This window comes from Halichoerus grypus, chromosome 1, assembly GCF_964656455.1.
Source record: "Halichoerus grypus chromosome 1, mHalGry1.hap1.1, whole genome shotgun sequence".
Classification (NCBI taxonomy): Eukaryota; Metazoa; Chordata; class Mammalia; order Carnivora; family Phocidae; genus Halichoerus; species Halichoerus grypus.
Window position 1 is genome coordinate 171,964,108 of NC_135712.1, and position 25,373 is coordinate 171,989,480.

The 25,373-nt window shown below is 40.3% G+C and overlaps 1 protein-coding gene across 1 annotated transcript in view; it reads right to left on the reverse strand.

Moving 5' to 3' along the window:
* The window catches only part of LRRN1 (leucine rich repeat neuronal 1), a 36,903-nt gene extending 23,890 nt beyond the window's left edge, over nucleotides 1-13,013 (reverse strand). The window contains exon 1 of the mRNA XM_036075542.2: nucleotides 12,449-13,013. The gene's annotated coding sequence lies outside the window, so the exon portion shown is untranslated. The remainder of the gene's footprint in view (nucleotides 1-12,448) is intronic.
* Nucleotides 13,014-25,373: the final 12,360 nt, after the last annotated feature.

Genomic DNA, 25,373 nt, shown 5'->3' on the forward strand with positions numbered 1-25,373 from the left:
GGGGAACAGGCAATAGAAAGCAAATAATAAAAGAAGGTAAACTAAATTACTAGACCTTATGTGTCACTTTCACATACATTATATCTAAGAGTCACGCAGAAAATGAAGGAGAGGTTTTCTTCCTCATGTGCCCTTTGGCTCTTGGAGCTTGGCATGTGCCACTCCAAACATTCCAGGCACTAGCTTGCCACCCAACCAGCCAAGGCCCCTGAAACCTTGCTTATGCGATTCGTTTCTCCAGACATTCAAGCCTTCTGTCATCTTCCCCCTTCCATGACTAGATTCAACACATCCCATCCCTCCCATGCATAATGCACACTCTCCTTTTGTGGAACATCATACTAACTAGCAATTCTGTTGTCTCTGAACTCCAAGTACACCTTGGAGGAAGGGGCAAAGGAAGGTTTGAGATGAATGATCTCCCTTTTTTTCTATTCTAAGCCACACTGGTCTTCTCTCTGTTCCTCAAACCCATCAAGCTCCTTCCAATGGCCAGGGCTTGGCTGGCAAAGGTCTTCTCTTGCACTCCCCATGCCTGAGCAACTCACTTATAACTTGAGATTTTGATTGAAATGTCACTTCCTTAGGAAGGATTTCTCTTAGAATCCTCCACATAATATTCTCTTCTGGCCTTGTGTACTTCTCTTTCACTGGACTTAACACAGTCATACTTCCACATTTACTTGTGTGGTAATTGGATTAATGCTGTTACCCCCATCAGATGGCAAGCCCCACATGGGAATGGACCACATTTCATCTGTTTTGCTTGCCACTGTACCACCAGCTCACAGAAAAAGATCTGCACAGAGGTGGTGGTGTTGATATCTGCCAAATGACTGAAATGAATTAACTGTCATGTTCTAAGCACTGTCTCAAGTGCTTTCCCACATATTCTCATAGCAACCCTGTGGGTTCATATTATTCCCCCATTCTATAGATAAGAGAGCTTGGGGGTCAAAAAAATTGAGTCTTTTGGCTGAGATCACACAGCTAGCATGTAATAGAGTTGAGATTCATATCCAGACCCATCTCATCTGAGCTCTTTTCTTTCTTTTTTGTTGTGGAATTTCCATAGATGATCACTTAATTATTTTATGTCTTGTTTCTATTCATTCTCTCCCCACAGTGAGTCTCAAAACACATTTGGGATGGAAGTAACACCATGTACATTTTTTTCATCCCCCACATCACCCTTGTAATAGCACTTGATATTCTACATGCATTTAATGAATACTTTTTGATTAATAACACCTCCTTGGCATTAATATCATAAAAGCATCCCCAAATGAGTTCAGCTTTCTGTAATAACCTCTCTAAAATAGTAATGCAGTACATCTCTGATATAATACAGGTTTATAATCTACTCATTTCTACCAAACTATATAGGAAATAATTTTGTAAAAAATTTTTAGAAAAAGCAGTATGACAAAATGAAATAGGATATGAAAATCCCTTTCCTCTTTCATTCACTGACTATCTGCTAAGTGCCTATTCCATGTGCCAAGTGTTCTTCTAGGTGCCAAGGATCCAAGTCTAAGTAAGTCATAGTCTTCCCTCACGGAGCTGTTGTTGGTGGTATTATTAAGGAGATGAAAATACATAATCCTGAATTAAGATAACACATCCTATATTTGAAGTGAGAACAAGCAAATGTGGGAAAATCAAGGACACTGTGACTAACTCAGCCTGGAGAAAAACCAGAGCAAGTACCTGGTCCTATATACTTATTAGCTCTAAAATATTGGGCCAATTCCTTGTCTCAGGTTTTTTCATCTTTAAAGTGAGGATAATACCTCCCAGAGTTGCTGTGTACTTCTCTCAGCACACTTAGAAAGTGCTATTTATTGGCCTACAAGAGTTGCCAGAGATGACTAGCTTGGTGGTTGTACTAGCTGTCCCCAAGAGCTAAGAGTATAGATATCTCCAATTACCTGTAAATGCACTCACCTGTCAATTGGGGAACTTTGACTAGGAAGATTAAACAAGACAATGAAAATGAAGTTCTTTGTAAATAACTATTATTTCCAGCTCCAAAAGAATTCAAAGAATAATGAGACAGTTAATACATATTCTCAATGCTCTCCTTCATGTGTATATGAAAATCTGCTAGCTGTAACAGGGTAGAGGCTAAGTCTCCTTAAGGGTTACCCAATTTAGCTTGCCTGGTGACCTTCTCTTGCTTTGTAATTGACCCTGCTGCCAAAAGGACTTTTGGTTACACTGCACCGGGTTCTAATCTGGTCCCAACCAGGAGGCTTGCAGTTTGGTCCAGCAAAACAATGATGTTATGAAGATGATGATACCAAGAATCAATAATAACAATGGTAGCAGCATGATTTATTGAGCACTTACAAGATGCTAACCATTGTTCTAAGAGTTTTACAGGCTCCAACAACTTTATTACTGGATCCCTCAGCATTGAAGCTTTGGGGTCTGCTAGTTTTGACAATGTCTTGAATTTAGTTCCTGTTTGAGGAATGGTAGCTCTGAACCAAATCTGTTCTCTGGTTAGAAAATGTGATTATATGAATTACAACTTAGGGGCACTATAATACTTCCAGAGTGAGAAAAGGGAGAGTGGATACAGAACATAATATAGAAACAAAAAAAAGGCTGGAATGTATTCATCTGTCTGGCTTTTCTTTTAAAGCACATCAGCTGACTTAAGATTTCTTGAATGGGCAAATTGAAATCTCTCTTGGGGTCCACCACAAAGGTGACAACCATGTGAATTACTGACTTCACAAACATCTAGTCTGAATCTTGTCATCTCTTAAAATCCCTCCACTTTTCTCTGAGTGAGCATCCTTGGAATGCAGACAGCATACATTCAGAAAGGTCAGATTTCAATGTAATACCACTTCTACTAATTGGTCTTATTTACAAAGTACTTACCTTGGTCCAGGAACTGTGCAAAGGGCTGTAAATGCATGATCTCATTGAACACGTCCAGTGATTCTATAAGGCAGGTTCTATTATTAACTCTATTTTACAGATGAGGATACTGAGGTTCAGTGAAATCACTCCAGACCACACAGCAAAGATGCAGTTTTGGAACTAATTCCTCCCAATTCTGAGTCCTGTCTAGTTATCCACTCTTTTTGCCCTGCCTTGGGCTATACATCCTGTAACACTATGGTAGTGACTCACACTATTCTGATGTATCACTTGCATGTCAGAAAGGTCCCTTAAAGCAAAACAATCTTTAGAAGCAAACTCAAGTAGTTTTTAATATTGCTAGCAGTTTTAAGCTCTTGTATCATTCAATACTTTTCATTAAGAGTCAGCAATCTAAATTCTGCAAATATCAAAGATACTAACTTTTCTCAAAATTAATATTTTACTTCTTTTTTCTGTGTAACAGAAAGGTGCTTTTCAGTTTTTAGAAACCTTCTAAATTTAGACAATGATGATGTAACACGATGCAATGTGATGGTAATGGTTAGAAGAATGCAATCTTTATGCATTTCTATTCATTAAAAATTTTTTTAATCTTAAATATGATTTAAAAATATGCTGTTAATGAGGCGCCTGGGTGGTTCAGTTGGTTGAGCATCCGACTCTTGATATTGGCTCAGGTCATGGTCTTGGAATAGTGGTATTGAGCCCCTGTGTTGGGCTCTGTGCTCAGCAGGGAGTCCACTTGCGACTCTCTCGCTCTGCCCCTCCCCCCGTTCTCTCTCTCTCAAATAAATAAATAAATCTTTAAAAACTATGCTGTTAATAATGCCAATATAAATTTAAAGACTAATTCAATGATGATTGGTTAAATAAAAATACCAAGGTAGATTTCAAAATTTAAATAAAATGCATCGTGTTTTATTTTATATAAACCTCACTTTAATAGTGGAATTACAGAATTTTTAGGGCCAGAAGAGCTACAAGAGCTAGTCTAGTCCAATTCTTTTGTTTTATAGCTGCAATTAAAGATGAAGAAACATAGCCCAGTGTTTTAACAGTGAAAGTTCAGAGTCAGATAGACCCAAGTTCACATCCTTGCTCTGCCACTTACGAGCTCTGAAACTATCTGTCATCCACAGTCACAGAGCCAGTTCTTGCAAATGCCCTGCCTAGAAAGCAGGACTGCTATAAACTGAGAACTCAAATAAAAGACTCTCTCCTCTAAAACAGATGTATATTCATTCATTCATTTGACAAACATTTATTGAGTACACACTAGTTGTATAACCTTGCACAAGTTCCTTGTTTTGTGCCTTAGTTTCCTGCACTGTAAAGTGGGTATCCATATTACAGAGTTTTTGCAAGGATTAAATGAATTAATGCATATAAGATGCATGGGATGGTTCCTGGCACAGTGGAAAGGCAAACAATGTTAGATATCATTACCTTTCTCCTACTGCTACTGCACTCTATATTAGGTAATATAGCAGGGCTCTGGGGATATAATTCAGGAGCCCTATGTAATATTTTCCTCCTAATTACTAAGACATCTCTTTTCCATGGAATGAATCTCTCACTCCATTGTCCTCCTGAGGGTAAAGCCATTTGTAAGCTTCTTTTCTAGGGTTCTGTTTTGACAGTGCTATCCTTCATGCATGAAGAGAAAAATATCTCACCAGCATTTGCCCACATACTTTGTGTTTTTCTTTCAGATGACTTTGAAGACACTCAAGTTTTTTTTTTTTTTTTTAACCTGGTCTCCCAGGTGAGAAATGATGAGTTTGCGAGTATGTGAGGATGTTGGCTGGGATTCCAGAGACGGGTTGCCCCCAAAGGACATAGTAGAACTAACTAGTCCTTTGGGGGTTTTAAACCTTACATGTAGTCCTCACTGCATAGAACCATAATGAGCTGGAAGAACAAGCAGAGAAATCCAGTTAATTGCCACTCCAGTGTCTTCAGTGGTTCTATCATGGCTGGATGAGTTACTATGGATTCCATCAGTGTTCTGGAAACTCTCAGGACATGGGCTGAAGTCCTATGTATCATGATCTTGGAAATCAGAGAATTGTGAAGATGAAAAGAACCTTGAGTGGTCATGTGGCTTCTCAGTCTTGCTTCTCACAAGCAAACATTACGCCATCACAGAGAAGTGCAAAATTAGATCTTTAAGACCTTGAGAGAAGGCTTTTTACAAAACTCATTTTGATGAACAAGTCTTATTATTGAAAACAAAAACATAAACTTGTCAGTATGGAATCTGTCTCCCCTGTTTGTGTATGTGTGTGCACATGTGTGTGTGTACATACACACAAAGTTAAAATACCCCTGCCAAACACAACCAGAAAACCATGCCACTATTGCTTTTCTTTTGTAGGCAGAACACCCTCAGTTCTTCCAATGTTCTGGGATAGCTCATTTTCTTATCCTACCCATCACTCTCCTATGAACCTTTCTTCCCAGCTTGTCACAAGTATTTTTTTTTTTAAGCTTCTAAGGTCAACTTAAGGTAAGATATTAGAGAGAAAGTCTGGTTAGTCCTTAGGTGTCTGGGAAACCCAGCTTAAATTTCCCTGCATGATACATTTTAATTGATACATCCTAGATCCTCACTCTCCTTGGTAGCCCAAATGCTAGAGTGCTGAGTCACTGTCATATTACCTGTTCTATCACACAGTCCAGGAATCAGCAAGCAGGGAGCCTCGGGTCTCATCCCAGATCCAGTCTTAGGCTAGATGTATGACCTTATGTAAATTCACCTTATGCTAGAAAAGTGAGAGTTGCAACCCTTCTTCTTTTACAGCGCAACCTTAGAAATTTATTAAGTGACTTGTCCAAGGTCACACTGAACCTGTCCATGGCTCTCGGTTCCTTAGTTATTGAAAAAAGAGAGAAAGAATGATACTTGGGGTCTCAGAATGTTACAGGTCAAATGAAATACATATTTAAGAACTCTGCAAAATGTGAAGTTCTAAAATATGAGGCACTATTCACTTTCTTTGTCAATGAAGCCCATCTTCTCTTAATGCAGCATGTGCTGTTATAGGTTTCTTACAACTGACTTTCATTCTGTTTCTAGCTTCCTTTCCTGCTTGCTCAAGACACTGAATTCTAACCAGTTTAGAGGGGTCTACCCTCTTGTAAGCAACCATCCCACTCATTTGTGTTCAATGAGACTAGATTTAAAATTGTCTCCTGCCCAACACTTGTGTTCCAGGTGAAAGCCTATTCTGTGAATTAACCATAAGGTTTTTAAAAGACTTTGCTGATGGCCAAAATCTGAATTAAGGCTCCTGTTTCTATACTTTTGTAGCTCACACTTTTGCCATCAGAATACACAGAATACACTCCCCTTTCTGTAACCCCTAATGGGCTTTAACTCCGTGAGGGCAGAGCCAATGTCTTTTAGAGCAGGGTTTCTCAAAACCTTGATACTATTAACACTGGACCAAATAATTCTTTGTTGTGGGGGAACTATCATATGCATTGTAGGATGTTTATCAGCATCCCTGGCTTCTACCCACTAGATGCCAGTAGCATCCTCCACCTTCAGTTGTGACAACTGCCAGAAATGTCTCCAAATATTGCCAAGTTTCTCCGGGGTGGGAGCAAAATCACCCCCAGTTGAAAACCCCTGTGCTTGATCCAGCAGAGTGCCTTTTTCACTCCATAAATATTTGTAGAATACATGACTGATGGAAAGAAAATGCTTCTGATGGATTTAATGTACAAGCTGCAGAAAAATCAAGCTAATTTCTTTTGGTTTTAGTATCTCCTATAATGCCTGGCACACAGCTGGAGCTCAGTATATATTCATTGGGTGAACAAGTGTTCCAAGATCATAAACAGCTTCCTGTATCCCAGGTAAAATTATTTCCCTCAAGAAGGCCCAGGTGAAGTCATAGGGAACTGTCACATTAGGGGGAGAAAATTTTTAAAAGAACAAAAAATTTTCTTAGCTGTGGGATTAGGAACCAGAAAAAAATACCTTGCAGAAAAGAGCATCATGGCTATGTTCCCCAGACCTTTAGCTCTCCATCCCATTGTGGCATTTAGGGCAGAAATAAAATTCTTTGCAGTGGTGATGCTAAAAACATCTAGCATTCCTGCATCTTTTAAAACAACTCAGTTAGGGACATGAAGCACCAGGAGGGTTGCAGGACATCTAGAAGGTCACACATTCAGTCATTAGTGTCAGAGCTGGGAAATGAGCCTGTGCCTTCCTGACTCCCTGTACAGTACTTGATTACAGTGATTATTATGGATGCAAATTAAGACTTATTACTATTGTGAAATAACAATGCAGGTTAATGATATTCTTTATTGCCATGCTAACATTTTTTCTAGAGGGGAAAATTATAGGCATGAAACCAATTAAGCAACCTTTCTTTCTTTGCAAAGCTTTTTAGTGTTCCTAAATGAAGATTCTCTCTTTGTGCTTACTGCTTAATAGTGCAAACTGATTTTTTGTCTCCTAGGTCTTAGTGAGATGGATGCTAATACTGGTGCTGTCTTTTCTTCCTGTATGAATTGAAAATGACTATGCTAATACATTACCTCACAAAGGGCAGTCATAAATAGGAAGAGCAAATATTTTGAAATGAATATTTAATGGGCATCCTGCTATAGAGGTTAGGCATTTTTGGAAATGCCTCCCCTTGGAAATCTTTGTGAGCCAAAGTCTTGCAATTGCCCTTTCCTGGACACAACTGAGGGACAGCTCTCCTCTCATGATTGAAATGGTGGCTCCAGAAAACAATGGCACATTAATTGACGTATCCCCCAAACTTTACATAGTGGTCCTTCACTCCTCATTCTACAAAATACAAAAACCTTCACGTAGAAGGATGTCATGTCACATGTACATTGTTATTGTAACTATGGGAACCAAAACATGCCACCAGAGTGTCTGTTTCATACACAAATGAGGGGACAGCTGTGGAGTCCACATGTCTGCCGGTGGTAGAATAGATGTGAGGTAGGATGGCCTGGGTCAGAAAATTACAACTCATTTATATTAATCAGAGCTTTCAAATGACATCCCAACCCCTTTGCCATAAGGAGCGTAAATGGAAGGCAATAAGCCACTGTAAAAGCAGTTTCATTCCATAGTTTTCAAAACCGTGTTGTAAGTAGATGCAGCAGCATCTTCCAAGAGGACTCTCAAGTCCGAGTTGACGGAACTTCGTTGTGCATCACTGAAAGTTTAAGCTTAGTTTCTTTGCATGTCAGGGATGATTTTTCAGTAAGTATAATAGTTCCATCCAAGTTAAATATTTGTTAGTTATGTTATTGGAAGCACGGCTTCCACAAACCCTATAGCAGTTTCACTGAGTAAGTTAGTCCTTCCAGCTCTATTCACTCAACACTATCAGGTTACAAATGAGAAAACTGAGGGCTGGCAGGGTTATGAAACATCTAAGATAACCCAGCTAGGAGTGGATAGTAGCTTCCTTAGCAACCAAATAATGAGTAAAATTGCTAATAATATCCTACCTTTGCTAGACCTTTTGAAAATACCCAAAGAGTAAAAAATAAAATAATATGTAACCCAAACGTTTCTCTTGAAAAAAGTGTTACATAAAATAGCATATATTTTAATTATTGAATAATATACATAATGGTTCTATAGGTGCCATAGGTCTGGAAATATATACTATATTATTTTATCATGTATTATAAATGCAATGTCAACGATTTATTATGCATTTGTCTATGTTTTAAGCTTTGGAGGCCATACCCTGTAATATATCTATATAAAGCAGGCAGATGGTAATATGTTAAAACAAAAAATTTAGAAAACAAACTTCAGTTAAGATTTGTAGAGCGAATGGTTCCCTTGGACAGTAACTATTGAATTTTACAGATTGGCTTTAACTTTTGTCTCCATTCTATACTTTAAGCCAAAAACAAGAGTGGATACATGTTTTCCTGACTTCATCTATATAATTATATTCTCACCCTGAATAAAATATTAATCAAAGCTCTATTCATGAGTCAAAGAAACTTCCATTGTTCCCAGAAGCCAAAATATGATTCTAAAATGGAATTTGCTTTATCTCCTGACTGGCTTAACCCCAAATAGGTATTCAGCATAATAGTTTTGAAAAATTAAATATAATATTTAAGCAACCTTATGTTAGTGTTCAAGTGAATCATTCAAAGAACTATTGTTTTGTAGCTGAAAATAAATTTTAAGAAAGCATTATGAAAGGCTCGTAAAAAGTGACAGGCAGATCCTATAATTTACTATATTTTATTTATGGTGTATGGCTTATTTATGGTGGCATAAAAAGCCCACCATTCTGTTTATTTATAGTCATACCCAACTGGCTTGGAAAGTAGCAATATAACTCTATAGAGGCAGATTTTCTTTAGTACCTACCAGTTTGTTCCCATGAGTGTCACTGCTTTAGGATATATGGTAATTGCTCCAGCAATTCAGGTCAAGAAACTAGCCTTAGCAGGGCCTAACCGGAGAGAGTGGTTGAGTTTTCCCTTGCTTTTTTTGAATTCCAGATACTATCCAGAGCTATGCGTATTATCGTTCAGGGCCAGAGTCTGCAGTTAGATCTGGTCCAAGATTTTATTTAGCACAGTGATTTTTTAAACCAGTAAGTACTTTATTACTTTTATTTACCAAGGAATGAGCTCTAATCTTCCCTTTTATTAGAATTGCAGAATAAAGATTTCACAAAGGATAATAACCAAAGTTCTCACAAATGTGAGGCTGTGGTCATTTTAAAGTTATCTGGTTTGTTTCAACAATACCTAGATACTTAACAGTAAAATCGTTTATAGCCTAGTTTAGAAAAGTCAACTATTTTATAGTTAACCCTCAAATCCATAATGAGGACAGAATCTCAGGCTTCAGTCACTATTATTATAATGATTTGTTACTTTCTGACTTCTTGATAGCTTTAAGACACAAATGTAATCTTGGCTATAACATTTTCTTACTGAAATTTGACTCAATTCATCTCTCCCCTCCTGGGAAAATACTGCCTTATGTGTAAAAGTCACTGAACCAGCAAAAATAACTTAAAGGAAACACATAAAATAGCAGACTAACATCTGTTGTGCACCCCTCCCCTGCAAACACCAAGCCCTCAAAACAATGTTGTCTTTTGGGTGGGGGGGAGTGGTATTTTACCGTCCCTTTCAGTGAGTATATAGAATACAGGGGCAAGCACTGTTTAGTGAATAGGTTCTTTTTCCCTTCAACAGTGTTTCAGACTGACAAAAGAAGAGGCCAAGGGGGCTGGCTTGTCAGTAGGTATAATCCCAGGGCTTACGTGCAGCCCACACCACCGGCCTTTTGTTTGGTGGTCACACTACTCCAGGAGGTGAGCTGCACAGTGGTCTATTAGCTAATGTTAGACAAGGCAGAAATTTCCCTAGGTTGGGGTCCAATGCATGACTGCCTCCCATTCATTGTTTGGTCCTGTGACCTGAAAACCCCTCAGGTGACTAGGAACATGATGGTTTCATCACCTTCAGTTCTACAAGTTTGCCTTAACAACTAAAATAATTTTGATCTAATAGTAAACATTCTTCACGTCAGTCAACTACAACTATTTTTCCCATTTGTCTATCTCTGAGGATGGAGAGAAAAGGTGAGAAGGGGGTAAAATTACTAAAAGACAAAAAAAAGAAACTCTGAAAGTTAAAAGGTCAATTCAGTAATCACCTCAAACCACTAGAAATGGATTAAAGTTACTGCCTGCTTCATATAAACATTTTCCTCACTATCCAGCTCAGAACATCCAGCTTGAATGTTGCACAAAAATACTCAGCCAGGTAAAGAGCAAGTAGTACTTTGAGCTTTCAACACAATAGCACTCAGAGAATTTGGCTCTTGAATAAAGGTGTCAGCAAGCCATGGAATTCCTAAACAGAAAAACTCACACTGCGCCATTATTCCATTTTCTTAAGGTCTATTGTTAACTAAAGACTCCTTGTCTTTTCAAATTCCTTCATGTGAATGGATGAGGCCAGACATCTGCCAGGATTCGCTCACATTTGCATGCAAATCAGAGACTTTGGGACACACATGGCCAAGGAGCCAACAACACCACTTTTACTCTAGACTTATACTGATCAAAGTGTCTTCCTGAACTTTCAACATCTCTAGTCCTAGCTCTTAAAAAGAAAGTAATGAGCATATATTATATTATTTAGATCCTGGCGGCAAAGCATACTGCAAAACAAAACAACATACTGTCTTTCAGAAAATCCTACAAGCAAAAGCCCAAATCAGCAATACCTGTTCCCTCACTTAATCTGGCTTTTCCTTTATTATGTAGGTCTGGAAATGAACATGCTAATGGTGACATAAGATTTAGGGAAGGATCCATTTTCTTGGACTCTTGACCTTTGCCTGTGTAGTTCAAATGTCTCAAAACTATTCACACCCCGTCATTCATTCATTCATTCATTCATTCACTGCCAGGCACTGTACTGGTCCCTGGGGCTACAGCGGTGAACCCAACAGACAAGATCCCCCTCTCCCAGAATAGGTACCACCGCCGAGTCTCCCACTCCGCGGATCTACCTCGACTCCTTCGCAAGGGTCCCGGGACGGGTTTTCCACCAGTCCTGGGTGCGTGGCTCCGCTCCCGTGGTTGGATCTTTCTACAGCACCCCAGCCTGCCAAGGCAGGGGACTCCTGCCGCGGGAAGCGGTCGCGACAGGGCCCCGCGAAACGCCGAGTCAGGGGCTGCCCACACCCCTCTACACGCAGCACGAACGACACTCGCTGGCAAACTTTCCTTGCTCCGACCCCGGCCGAGCGGGGAACTCAGCACCGGCTCGGTTCCTGGAGCGGACGGAGACTTGCCTGACATTTCGGCACCCCTGGCAAGCCTCCTGAGGCTGCTGCTCCTGGACTCAAAACGTGTAGGGTGAGGTCTTTTCCCCATTTACACTGCCCGACAGTTGAGTAGATTCTTCCGAATGCTCTGACTTCATTACACTCAATGCTTTGTGAATTGCGTCCCTTGCCCCTTTCTTTATCAACAAGGCCACCACCAAGACATCCTTCCTCTGATCTCTTCCCACTACCTGCCACCTTCCTTTCCCATCTCTTGGTTCTCTTTCCAACTCTCCAGACCCCTTTACCCGCTCTTCTCCGGCCCCGGCTGCCTTACCCGTTCACATCCCAGCAGCCCCTCCTTCCTTTGGATCCCCGGGCACCACCCTCCCCCGCTTTGATCCCTGAAATTCAGCGGGCTTGCCTCCTGTCACTGCCTTTTGCCCATTTCTGTCTGGCCTTCATTTCGAACTATCGCTGTACCGCACCACTGTGGAGGGTTTTTTGGGAGCGGGGTGGTGAGAGGGTAGGGAGAGGGTTACTAGATTCCGTTTCCCCGACTTGGTCATTTTCCCCAGCTCCGTGAGCCGCGCCCCCTCGTCCCCCGTAGGCCCGCAATCTTATCCCGCGGTTCCCCAAACCCTCTCAGGCCCGCCCCGCCGCCAAGTTTGCCTCGACTTCCCCTAGCTGCCGCCCAAACCTCCCGCCATCGCCCGGCAAGGCGAGCGCACTTACCCCGAGGCCCGGCTGGCGGGGGTGTGGGGGGCGCACGGACCCGCGGCGGCAGCAGGAGGAGGACGACCGGCTGAGTGGAGCCTCCCTGCCAGCCCGCAGCGCGCACTGGCTCCTTGGGGGGTTCCCAGCAGAGCACCAAGACAGGAGGAGAGGCAACGACACGAGCAACAGCTGCTGCCCGGGCCTGGGCTCAATCCGACTCTCGGGGGTCGGGGAAGAGGCAGGCAGGATTGGGAAGGAGGGCTGGAGAAGTGGGGTGCAGAGGGCGAGGCAGAGAGCGGCCAGGTCCCGAGGAAGGCACCCGGGGCAACTAGGGATGCCACCGCGCGGATTCCAACGCCTGGGCTAACGCCACCAGCCCCTCTCCCCAACCGGAGGGCGCTGCGGGCGCTGGCGCACGGGCCTCGCCTAGCTCCCCGGCTCGCTGCCGGCGCCCTCGGTGCGCCCCGCTTTGTGCTCCCCGCAGCCGGCGTGCACCTGGTGTAAGCAAAAGCGGTCAGCTGATGGGCTGCGCGCCGATTGGCTGCTTCGCGGTCTCCTCCCCTCCCTCCCGACCCCCTTCCTGGCCTCCCCCTCCCGGCCTCCAGCCCCCGGCTCAGCCCGGTGCTGGGGCACCATCTGTAGCCCGCCCAACAAAGGCGCAGCGCCACGGGTCTCGGGTGGCCCTGCCGTCCTGCGCCGCCTCCGCGACCGCTGCAGGGAGCAGTGGGCCGCCGCTTTTTGTCTGGGGGACGACAGGCTGCGGCTGGGTCAGGGAGGCAAAGCATACTGTCGTTTCTTAGCAAAAGACATTAAAAAAAAAAAAAAGAGCCCTTGTTAGGAGGGCCAGCTAGGTACAATGGGGCCCAATCTGCGCAACGTAGAACTTGGGCTCGGAGGCTGAGAATCAGGCAAAAATCAACCCAAGAGAGAGCCAAGTTTCAGTATGAAATCTGACCTTCCTCTTAAAATGCATGGCGATTACTTGGGAAGCAGCTCTGCTCACCACTATTCCACCAATGCTGCACTCATGGTGATTACTTGGGCTGTGTGCTTGCATGTTTAGGTGGCTGTGGAACTGGCTCGTGCCCTTGTCGTGGGAAGTAGTATTTGCGGACACTTAAATGAATGGTGAAGCCACTTCTGATTTAGGGAGGCTTCAGAAAAACAATTCCGAAACTTTGTAATTACACCTTTCCGATTTGTTAGGTGTGAAAGTGTGTTCAGACAACCGGAAGGTTGGGAATGCAGTCTCTTCAAAGTGGGGGGTGTCTGAGAGCAAGAAGTGGAAATGGGTTTTTGGAAACCGCACATGAACCTGAATCTCAACTTCCAGTGACCAGCTTAGAACCAGGCTGGAGAGAAAGAAGCCTTTGGTACTTTTCACTGGGGAATCTGCTAGACAATTATTAACCCCTCATTACTGAACAGCTTCGGGCAAGAATGTGGTGACATTTCCTCATGATGTCCAAGCTTAGAACTTTTGGAGAATTTGGAAGGATACAGTATTACAGAATCATCTTTTGAATTCCTTGACGACATAGTGTAAATTTAATAACAATAACTTCTATGTTGGTCTCTATAGCATTTCTTGATGTCCTTCATAGATGTCTGATAAATACTGATGCTACTAATGTTCATCTCTTTATGTTATTTTGAAACTATCATGGAGATACCAGTGGGTCACAGCTCTAGGGAAAGGAGATGTTAGGATTTAGGGTAGAAGGTAAGTGAAGAGTAGAACAGCTATGAAAAAAGGCCCATTGCAACTAGGGTAGGAGGGTACTGCCTGTAAATAAGATTTAAGAACTTTCTAAGCAAGTGGAGTCTAGAAACTTTCCCAAGATTCATATTTTTGTCTCTTTTCCCTTTCTCATACTGATTATATGCAAGTTAGAGTTTGTCTGAAAGAAGGCATGCCTCTGGTGAAAATATGGAACTTGGATGATCAGGGAAAGATAGAACACAGTCTTCTTAGGGAGTCTCCTTTAGGTTTTCCAACCTATCTTTCTGGGAATGGAGGGGAGTTGATGCTGTACCCTGCATAGTGGGGCTTTACAGAGGTATGTCGTGGGGGGCAGTTGAAGCAATTAATGGTGTGGAGAATTATCTTTCTAGGAGGCAAGACTGATAACAGCCTCTGGGTTTTGGAAGAGACTTCATGAGAATGGTATGAAGCCCAGCTAAGAAGAAACCAAATCAGGCACCAGTGTGTGAGGCCAACAATGCTTTAAATCTCAGCACTGCAATTTATGAGATGTGTCCCTCTGGGGGAGCCTTAGGTTCCTTGGCTGTAAAGTGGGGTTAATAACAATACCTATCCCAAAGGGTTATGCTGATTGAGAAAGAGTAAGCACATAAAATGCTTAGTGCAGTTCTTGGTATATAGTAAGTAATCAACAAATGTAAGCAGTAGGCATTATTAGCCAGGTAGTAAAAACTGAAGCCAAACATCAGGTCAGACAGGTGGAATAATTAATTCACAAAAGTGACACAGGTGACAGAATATTTTAAAGGCATTAGCACCAACAATGAGAGAAACAGACTTGTCTCCCAACTATTCAATTCATTTCTTTTAAAATCAGCATCTCATTTACTTAAACTTATTTCCTTCTTCCCCAAGGCAAGAGTAAGAGTGGAAGCTCTGCCTATTTCTACTTGACCAGTGCATTTACTTGGCTCCAGAGTATTATCATTATGAAGAAATGCTTGTGTCAGAGATGGGGAGGGGGCTTGGGCAGAAGGATGGGGAATGTTTTGTGTTGGAAAGATTGCTGTGGGACAGAAGAGGACAAATGTAGGCATAGCAATTACAAAGGAATCTGAAATTTAGTCTAGTGGTTGGAAATTTAATAAATTGCCTGAATGGTTAACTGATCCAAATTTTAGAAACTGCCATTTAGTGACTCTGTAAAAGATTTCAGGATTATTTTACCTATAGACACTTAAAAGCCCTTTGTCATTGGGGTGGATGAAGAGGAAACACCCAATCAATGGACCAGGATAACTAAACCAAACTCAGTTATTTCTTTTTTAGAAGTCTATCTGAATTACTCCTAGTGAGCTCACCCAGTCCTGGGGTTCTAAGTTTATTAGTGGAAAAAGACTTTATCTCAATACTTACTTATTTGGGGCATTGTAGAAGACCTTGGAGGCTTTGGAGGACAGTGGAAATGGATAGAAGGGCCTATGAGTTCCCAAGAGAGCTGGCTCTTATTACTGATGTAAGGAGGAGTTCTTGGCCCTGGAGCTGGCCATGTTGAGACACTACAAATCCCTCTGGGTTCCCCCAACATCCCCTTGAGGTTCTTTAGCTTTGGTTTGAAGAAACATTATAATTGGTATTAGCCTAATTGTACTGATCTCTGTGGTAAATGAGGGGAAAAAAAGAAAAATGAAACTGTAGATGGTGATCATACTAGAATAATCTTTAAAAGAACATCTGTATTTTGAGAATAAAATTATAATATGCCATTTAAAACCACAATTTTTAAAAGTTGAAAATATGTCTCTCTCTAATTGAAATATTAATAGAGTGCTGGTAGTCAGTGTTCTTTACAGCCTCTGAATTAATATTATAGTTTTAAAACACACACCACCAATCTCTTAGAGGATAATGACTTTACAGCTCATAATTATGTGACTGTTGTGATTATTGTTAAATTTCATACCAAATGTGTTGTTTCTCTAAAAAAAAATTTTTAAGACTTTTTTATTTTAGAGAGAGAGAGAGAGAGAGAGGGTGTGAATGAGCAGGGGGAGGGGCAGAGGGAGAGAGAGAATCCCAAGCAGTCTCCACACTGAGCTTGGAGCCCAACTCGAGGCTTGATCCCAGAGCCCTGAGATCATGACCTGAGCTGAAATCAAGAGTTGGGTGCTTGACTGAGTCATCCAGGTGCCCCTCTTTCTCTAAAAATTTTTGACAGTTGAGTGGGTTTACTACACATATGTAATTCCTATTCTTCCAGTTTTGTTCTGCATGTATACCAACTCATTCCAACACAAAATCATTCCAACACAACACAAAATTGAGGTTTCTGTAATTTAAATTATTTAAAGTCTAATAATTTGGCATGAAACTAAGGTACCAACCATCTCAGTTTCCCTGGGACTGTCCAGGATTTAGTCCCCAAAGTCTCACATCTCGGGAAACACCTCAGTCCAGGCAGACCAAGATGGCTCTTTGTCCTAAATGGAACTCACATTAGTAAGTGTATGGTACGGTATGCCTGATGGATCAAGTATCTTGTTTTCACTCGCAGAACTTAATTGCTGCAGAGCCCTTGACAATGATCTAATTTAACCTTATTTTATAGATAAGGAACGAAGCCCTAGAAAGAACTCTGCCAGTCTGTTGACAAAGCCTATACTAAAAAGCTAGACTATATATATTGTTGGAAGGCAGAGACCAGAGGGCTAACTCCTAGCCCAGCATTCAGCATGTGTTAAGTACTCATGAAACATTTTTGAATCACTGAATTGAATAAATTAAATAAATGAATGTCTTTATGTAATTGGAGCACATTATAGCATAAGCATTTTCCTCATATCATTAAGAAAAGTCTTTGAAACTATAATGCTTAATGACTATATAATTACACAATCTTCTGTTGATGAGAAATAAGGGCTTTATCAGTTATTTTCTATGACATATTATAATAAACATACATGTTAGAAATGCCCATTTTGGTTACTGAGCTATAGATACATACACAATAGTTTGGATTAGCAATTTAACATTCAATTTTTTCCATTTTTATTACTATTTACCTTTAGACAGCCAGGCCTTACTAAAAAATAAAAGGTCATTTAGCTTTTTTGCTTTTATATTGTAAAGATTTTAGTTGATAAGAGGATTTTAGAATCAAGTTTCTTTGTTTTCAATTATTTGCTCTCCATTTTGATTTCTCTTTTCCCTGTATAATAATAGCTAACATAAATTAAGTACTTTGTGCCAGGTACTACACTTAGTAATGTTTCCTCTATTGAGATAGGCACTATAGTACAATGGTTATAAGCTAGGGCTCTTGATTTGTGCTTCTGAGGTTTATACGCCAGCTCGACACAGCTGTATGAATTTGAACAAGTTAAGCTCTGTGTTTATAACAGTACCTATATCATGGGGTTTATGAGAATTAAAGAGATGTGTATGTGCCTAGCATATAACAAACATTCACCAAATAGTAACAAATTAGTTAATAGACTGCTAGCTTAATCAACCAAAGAACGCTGGTGATTTAAATAAGGCAAGTCTTTTTGTACTCGTGTAAGGGAGTGTGTTCCTCGCTGAGTGGACTCCTCATGGTCATTCAGGGCCTAGGCTGCTTCCATCTGTTGGTTCTTCCTCTTCTATTTCCACAGACTTCTTTCCCTTCACATAGAGGCTGGGGAAAGAAAGAAAGAAGAAAGGACCACAAGGGCAAATTTTATGGACCTGTCTAGGAAATGGCTTACATCGCCTCCACCCACATTCTGTTAGCAAGAACTCCCGAGGAAAGGCTGCATATAATAGCAAGGGAACATGGGAATTGCAGACCAGGTATGTGTCTAAAAGGGTGAGGAAGAAATCTTGCAACATATAATGATCTATATTAAAAATATAGCTACATATGTTAGCAATATAGCAATCTCTCCTACTGCAGACTCTCATCTTACTTAGTCTGAATCACAAGTCTGATAAACTAGGAGGGAGGAAATGACTGGATCAGAGTCATATGGCAAGTAAGAGGCTATCATTACAGCAAACAAAATATACTTGAAACAACTACTAGGCAGGGCTTTCCAAATATCAATTCCTTTTAAAACTGTTCTTGGGTGATTGCCAACTTGAATATTGTCACACATTACCTTTCTGAAGTTCCTAGAGACCTATAGCAGGGAGAGGAAGACCATTACCTGCCTCACCAGCGGCTTATACTCCTTTTTCTTTCAGTAATACCCTTTTTCTTTCAGTAATCATAAAACTTTAAGGTAGTTCAGAATCGTTCCTCATAAGAAAATGCTTAGAGACTATTGCACTGGAATTCAGTGCCCCTATTATCATAAATTTAATATCCACATTTACTTTTGGTCCTAGGGGCCTACCAGGCTATAAAAGAGAGATTGGCAGGTAGAGTAAGTACAACCAGTTTATATACATTCTGCAGAAACACTGAAGCTCACAGAATTTTCCCTACATTTCATCTAACACCTTCCTCTGTCAGGTTTGTCTGCATTTTTCTGCATTTCATTTTATTTTTATAATAGAGATGCTCACACTTTTTATCTTTGAGCATGTTAACAGTCTCTTCTGAGTGAAGCATTGCCCAAATTCCACTTTCATGGATAACTAAGTACCCATCTACCAGACTAATCATCTGTTGGAATCCTTATTCTCTTAAATTTAATTCACATTGTGCCCTTGACTTTGTATCCTTGTCCAAAACCTTGCACTGAATGCGTGCTGTCTTTTGGAAAAGGGACTTTGGTTTTGAGTTTTGTGACTTTGGGAGAAAGAAAAGCTGCAGAAAGATATGTGATGTATAAATGGTGACTTATGCTAGTCATGAGAAGAAAGTCCATACTGCAGTTCATTTTAGCAAATACCATTGGAATTGAGGACTGAAAAAACCTGAGAGATAATCTGGCTCAACCCTTTCATTTTACAGATGAGCAAATCCAAGTCTCAAAAACACTAACACTTCCATGTACTTGAGAGCATCTGGGAAATTTGAGTAGATTTAAACCTTTACTCAAAGTCATAGTGCTGGTTAATAGGAGCACCAAGCTTAAAATCTAGTTCTCTAGATTTTCAGATCAGGAATCTTTTTCTAATATTAGTGTAACCTTCCCTGGGATCCTCAGACCTTCCAGAAGTTTGTGGATATAGTCTCAGAGTCTGCTCTGCTGCTATAAGAAATTCATATTTGTTCTAATTACAATAATAATATGAAAAATAAATATAAGCATATTCTGAATATCTGAGTGACTTTCTTATAATTGAATGCAGAGAAATGATATCTAGTGCCAGCATTCTACATTTGTGTTTATGATTATGTTGATGCCAAGCAGTGCCACTTAAAGTATTTGGAACTAATGAGAAAAAAACAGAGTGGTTTTGATGTATAAATGATGTCTTCTCACCAGTGAAGGCTAGATGATGTCTCAGCACATTTTAAGAAAGAAGGGTCCACAGAAATTTCATGACTTAAAGGTGATGGGAGAAAAAAAGGATAAAAAACTGAGTCACCTCATAATATGGAGTAGTCTAAGCATGTAAAAAAAATGGAAGACAGAGAGAGAGAGCGATTGGGCAACCAGTACCATATTCACACTTCAAGAGATGACTTAATTTTAGAAAAAAGAAAGAAAAAAGTTCAATTATTACATAAAATTGACAGTTGAATTTGGGTTTAATTGTTTGGTAGTTTTTTTCATAAATAGTTTTATTTAAGTGTAATTGCTGGTATGGGTTGACTTGTGTCTCCCACAAATTCATATGTTGAAGTCCTAACCCTAGTACTTCAGAATGCAACTTTATTTGGAAATAAGGTCATTGCAGATATAATTGTTAAGATGAGTCCTACTGGAGTTGGGTGGGCTCCAATCTATTATGACTGGTATCTATATAAAAAAGGGGAAATTTGGACACACACACACACACACAGAACACCATGTGAAAACAAAAGCAGAGATCAGGGTGATGCTTTACAAACCAAGGAATAAATCAAAGATTTCTGGCAAACTGCCAGAAGCTAGCAGCGAGGCATGGCACAGATGCTTCCTCATTGCCCTCAGAAGGAACCAATCCTGCTGACACCTTGATCTCCAACTTAGTGTTCAAAACAATGAGAAAATAAATTTCTCTTCTTTAAGCTTCTCAGTTTGTAGTACTTTGTTACAGTTGTCCTAGCAAACTTTTACAATTGCCATAGAATAAATTACACATATCTAAAATATATAATTTTGACCATATACACCTGTGAAACCATCATCACAATCAAGATAATGAACATATCCATCATCCTCAAAGGGTTCTTTGTGCATTTTGTATTTAATTCCCTCCTACCCACCATGTCCTTTTCTTTGCTGCCCATCCCTCGACTCAGTAAACTCACCTGCTTTCTGTCACTGTAGATGAATAAGTATTTTCTAGAATTTCTTTCATTTTGCATGATTATTTTGAGATTCATCCATGTTGTATTGTTTTTTATTGCTGAATAGAACTCCATTGTATAGATATACCACCATATGTTTATTAATTCACCATTGATGGGCATTTGTGTTGTTCCAGATTTTGCCTGTTACATATAAAGCTGCTTTGGGTATTTGTGTTCAAGTCTTTGGCTTGATATATGCTTTCATTTCTCTTGGGTAAATACCCAAGCATGAAATGATTGTATCGTAGGGTAGGTATATGTTTTACTTCTTAAGAAACTGCCAAACTGCTTTCCAAGGTGGTGGTACCATTTTTCATTCCTACCAGCAGTGTGTGAGTGTCCCAATTGGTCTGCACATTCACATTAAAATCTCTTGAAGACAAATCCCTTTAGGAAGGTAGGAACTTTTAGACGATTCAGTCACACTGTGCCTACTGCCTTACACCCAGCTTGATTGACACACTTATGTTATCCACCTGTATGGTTTTGAGTGTGCAACCTGTGATTTATAAATTGATTCAGAATTGGCTATTCGAATATGTTATTCACACATTATATGTGTACAAATCTCTACAGAGTCCTGGGCCAAAGTCAGAAGATGTGAGTGTGCCGTTGACCAATCATGTCCCTCTCAGTATGTCACAGCTGCCTCTTAGCTTTAATGTGCTCCCTGGAAAGTCAGAGTAAAGAGTAAAGTCCTGCTTGCCTCCTCATAGAGTTGTTTTTGGATCAAATCAACTGTTCAAGGAAGCACTATGGAAACTATAGGATATGTAGACTATATTTTCGTGATGCCACGATAGTGGAAGGATCTTTGAGAGGTGGGTTTCCACAGATTGTGACAGCCTTCATGATGTGGGTGGTGTCTAATGTAGAGTGCACTGACCAACTGTACCTGCTCTCTTCCCCCTCATTTCTGGGCAGAAAACAGGTACCAGTAGACCTTGGGACAATGGCTAAATGTCCTATAGGACAGTTTCTCTCAAAGTCTCTAAGGAGTCTGGGATTGAAAGTCAGGAGACAATAATAATAAATATGGCAGCTAACTCTTATTAAGCATGTATTATATGCTAGGCTGGTACAATTTTTTTTATTGAAGTATAGTTAACGCACACTGTTACATTAATTTCAGGTGTACGACATAGTGATTCAACAACTCTATATATTTTGCTATGCTCACCACAAATGTAGCTACAGGGTGCAATTCTTACATGAATCCCATGTAATTCTTACAATACCATGGATAGATAGTTATGATTATCACTCTTGTTTTTGTTTTTGTTTTAGATAAGGTAAAATTGAGATCTTAACAAAGATCTTAGATAACTTGCCCCAGATACTAGAGCTCTTTCTCTTAGCTATGGTATAATCTATACTGTCCAAACCTATCTATACTATAATAATATAATCTGAAAGGCCCATATCATTTTAATCATATTGACATAGAAACACCTGTTCGGAAAACATTTTTAAAATTAAAAAAATAGAACAGACTGAAATAGTGTTCCAGGAACTGTCCCCAAATATCTTAATACTTTCAGAAAGGAGGAATATGAGGAACATTGCTCAGATTTTATTAGAATAACAGTCACATTCACAAAATAATAAGATTTGAAAGTCAATAGCAAGGGATATGAAAATTGTTGAAATGTAAAAAGCAATGAAATTTCAATTTGTAACACTAGAGCTTTTGGACAGGGCCAGCCATGGGCCACCTAGTTGATTCCTAAGGGCTAAGCAATCCTATGGGATGTAGTTTGCCAAGGACCAGTATTGGTCACTCCTGGAACATCACTAGATGAGCCTATAGAGAGAATTAAGTTCTACACTAAGCTTTACCAGTAATAGTTTCACTTCTCTGAACCCCAGTTTCTTTATATGTAAAATGAGGTTACTGATAAAGTGTGTGAAAACCACAGAACTCCCCCCCAGAATTCTTTAGTTAAATTAAGGAAACACATGACATAAGGAAACACCACATGAGGACATAAAAGCAAATTTGTCCAGGCTCTTGGTTACAACAACCAAACATACTTTAGGGAGTTTAGATAGGAAGAGATTTACTAAAAAGTACTAGTGAGTCTTTGGGTCTTTGGAAGAGCTGGAGAGAAGGGCATGGATGTTGCACATCCAAGAACAAAGCACAAGAGAACACGCCCTACCACCAGGCACCTATTCTAGTGGAAGCACCATTGTCAATGTTGTCCATCTTGATCCCTACCACACTATGGTTTGGAATCTAGAAACTACACAGCCCTCCCTAAGTTGCTGCCATTGTCCTTGCCAGATCTGAATCCCCTGCCTGTGGCATGTAGTTCACTTGTACCTATGTGTTGCTTGACTGAACCCAGGCCTTGTTTAGGACAGGAAGCCATCTTTAGAAAGGGGTTCGACTGGGTGCTGGGTGGGAAAACTCACAGCATCTGCCATCAGTGCTCCTTTAAGATGGCCAGAGCCCCTACTCAACCTTCACCTGTCACTGTTCCTTGATGATGATGGGGCCTTGTTGGCTGGTCATTCACTAAATAGGACCCCAAGGCCCCTGCAGACCAAAGTTAGAAAACCACCAAACTAGATTTTTGTAACATTCTCTCTAGGGCTAAAATTCCTTGATTCTATGCATTTCCAAGATTAAAGTAGAGGTGTTTAAAGAAGTTTTTTCCTGTAGGGCTTGGCTAATTCCAATATATTCTCTGTAATTATCAGTAGTTAAGAATATTATACCCAGGGACTATGGCTTCATGTACATTTGCATGTTAGTTGAATCCCTCAATTAGGTATATTAGCACAAGAACATACAATTCACACAAAAGGAAAGGAAATGGTAAGAGAAAAAAAAGGGGGACATTTGACAAAGATGTATAGGATTTCTTTTCAGAAGGGTGTATTTTGAAACTTCCAAGGGGAGCGTTTTTAAGTTGCGAGTACTTGCAGATGCAGTTAAACTGCTTACAGTGTTTGGCATAAGCTCAGATTTACAAAATCCAAGCACAAAGTTCCAATAATCAGAAGAAAGAGCAAGCAAACTTAAGCTACCTTAAATTGTACACGTATCTGTTTATATAATCTTTTGCAATCTAACATCTTTCAATGACCAGAAAATAACATTCTTGTTATCACCAAGGCACTCCGAAGACATCAGAAATCAGTGAGATACCATATTATTAGACATGGTATGTCCATCAACTGAATGATAACTTGGGATGTACTATGTCATTGTGCCTAAGAGCTTGGGCTCTGGATTCAGCCCCTGTGGAAGCTTTAGCTAACTTACCTAGGAGATGGGAATAATAATAGTAACTGCATCATGTTGCAAGTATTAAATTGGAATAGTGTATGTTAAATTACTGGCATGTTCCCTGGGAACATAAGAAATGTTGTCTAGTGTAGTCATTAGGACACCTACACTGGCCTTTGGTCCTGTGCAAGCTCAACTGGTGTTGGCAGCCAAGAAGTGATCTGGGGAGGCTACTGCCCAGGAGAGAAAAAGTGGCTCCACCAGTTGATTCTCCAGAGGAGAGAGATGTGGTATTCATAAATGTGCAATCAATCCACCATCCTCCACCATCACTGAGACATAAAGATGGATCATCCCTCTTCCCCTGAGTCTTCTTTAACTCTTTAAGATCACTCTTGCAATTCATTAGGGACTGATTTCACCTGTATTTGATTCGAATCTGTATGTGCATTGACTACATACATGCAAAACACTGTGGCCTATGAACTGAGAGACTAGACAAACATGGACACTGATTTAACAAATATTTGTTAGGTTTCTACCATATTCTAGGGGCTGTTTTTGGCTCTGAGCATTCACTAGAGGACCTGATATGGGCTCTGGTGACGACATAGGGGAATGATATTAAATAAGCAGATACTAGGATTGACTGTGTCCCTATATGTATGGGGACACCACAGGGAGAGTAAACAATCATCTTAGTTTGCCTGGGACTGAGGGCTTGCTGGGTGCACACAATTTTCTGTTTTAAACTATGACTGAGTTATTTCTCAGGATGTGGTATTTTGGTGCTTAAACCAGGAAGGTTCTAACTAGACTGGGACGAATTGGTCCTGTTAACAGGTTTTATATCCCTTACTGGACGGTCTCTCTACTTCTGAGGAATTTAATTCCCTTCATTCAAAATGAGGAACTCTGCCCTGGGATGCAGCTGTGATGTGCAAAGAGATCTGGAGTGGGTTTTCAGAGAGCAGCTGAAAACTTGGCCCTAGCTCTCACTATTGTGATGACCCTCGACAAATTACCTCTCTGAACCATAGCTCATTCCTCTAGAGAAGCAAGGATTCCTATGCCCTGAGTGTTTGAACAGGTTAAATGGAATAATATGTGTACAAGTGCCTGGCACAGAGAAGAAGAACAAAAATTTTAAAAAAATTTTTTCTATTTTTGCATAAGAAAACATATGGTACTGGTTTAAAAATAAGAAGTTGCTTATATACATGGTTGTCTACATTAGCTTTGCATCATTTATGCTTTGTGTATTGTCCTGGAAATGCTCTTTAAATGTTTCCACTGGGTGTGTTCCAAGTTACTAACAAAATTGTAAAACTCCCTGAGTGTAAGCATGATCCTTTTACATTTTGGGTGTCTCCTAAAAGTTTCATAGCATGGTCAAATCTTGGGAACACAAAGTGCTGAGGTTGGTTTGTAATGCCCGGGGGATAAAATAAGCAGCAAATGCTGCGTTTATTTTTACCTGCATTTTATTTTATTTTTAAAAAGATTTTATTTATTTATTTGAGAGAGAGAGAGAGAGAGAGATTGAGAGCATGAGCAGGGGGGAAGGAGT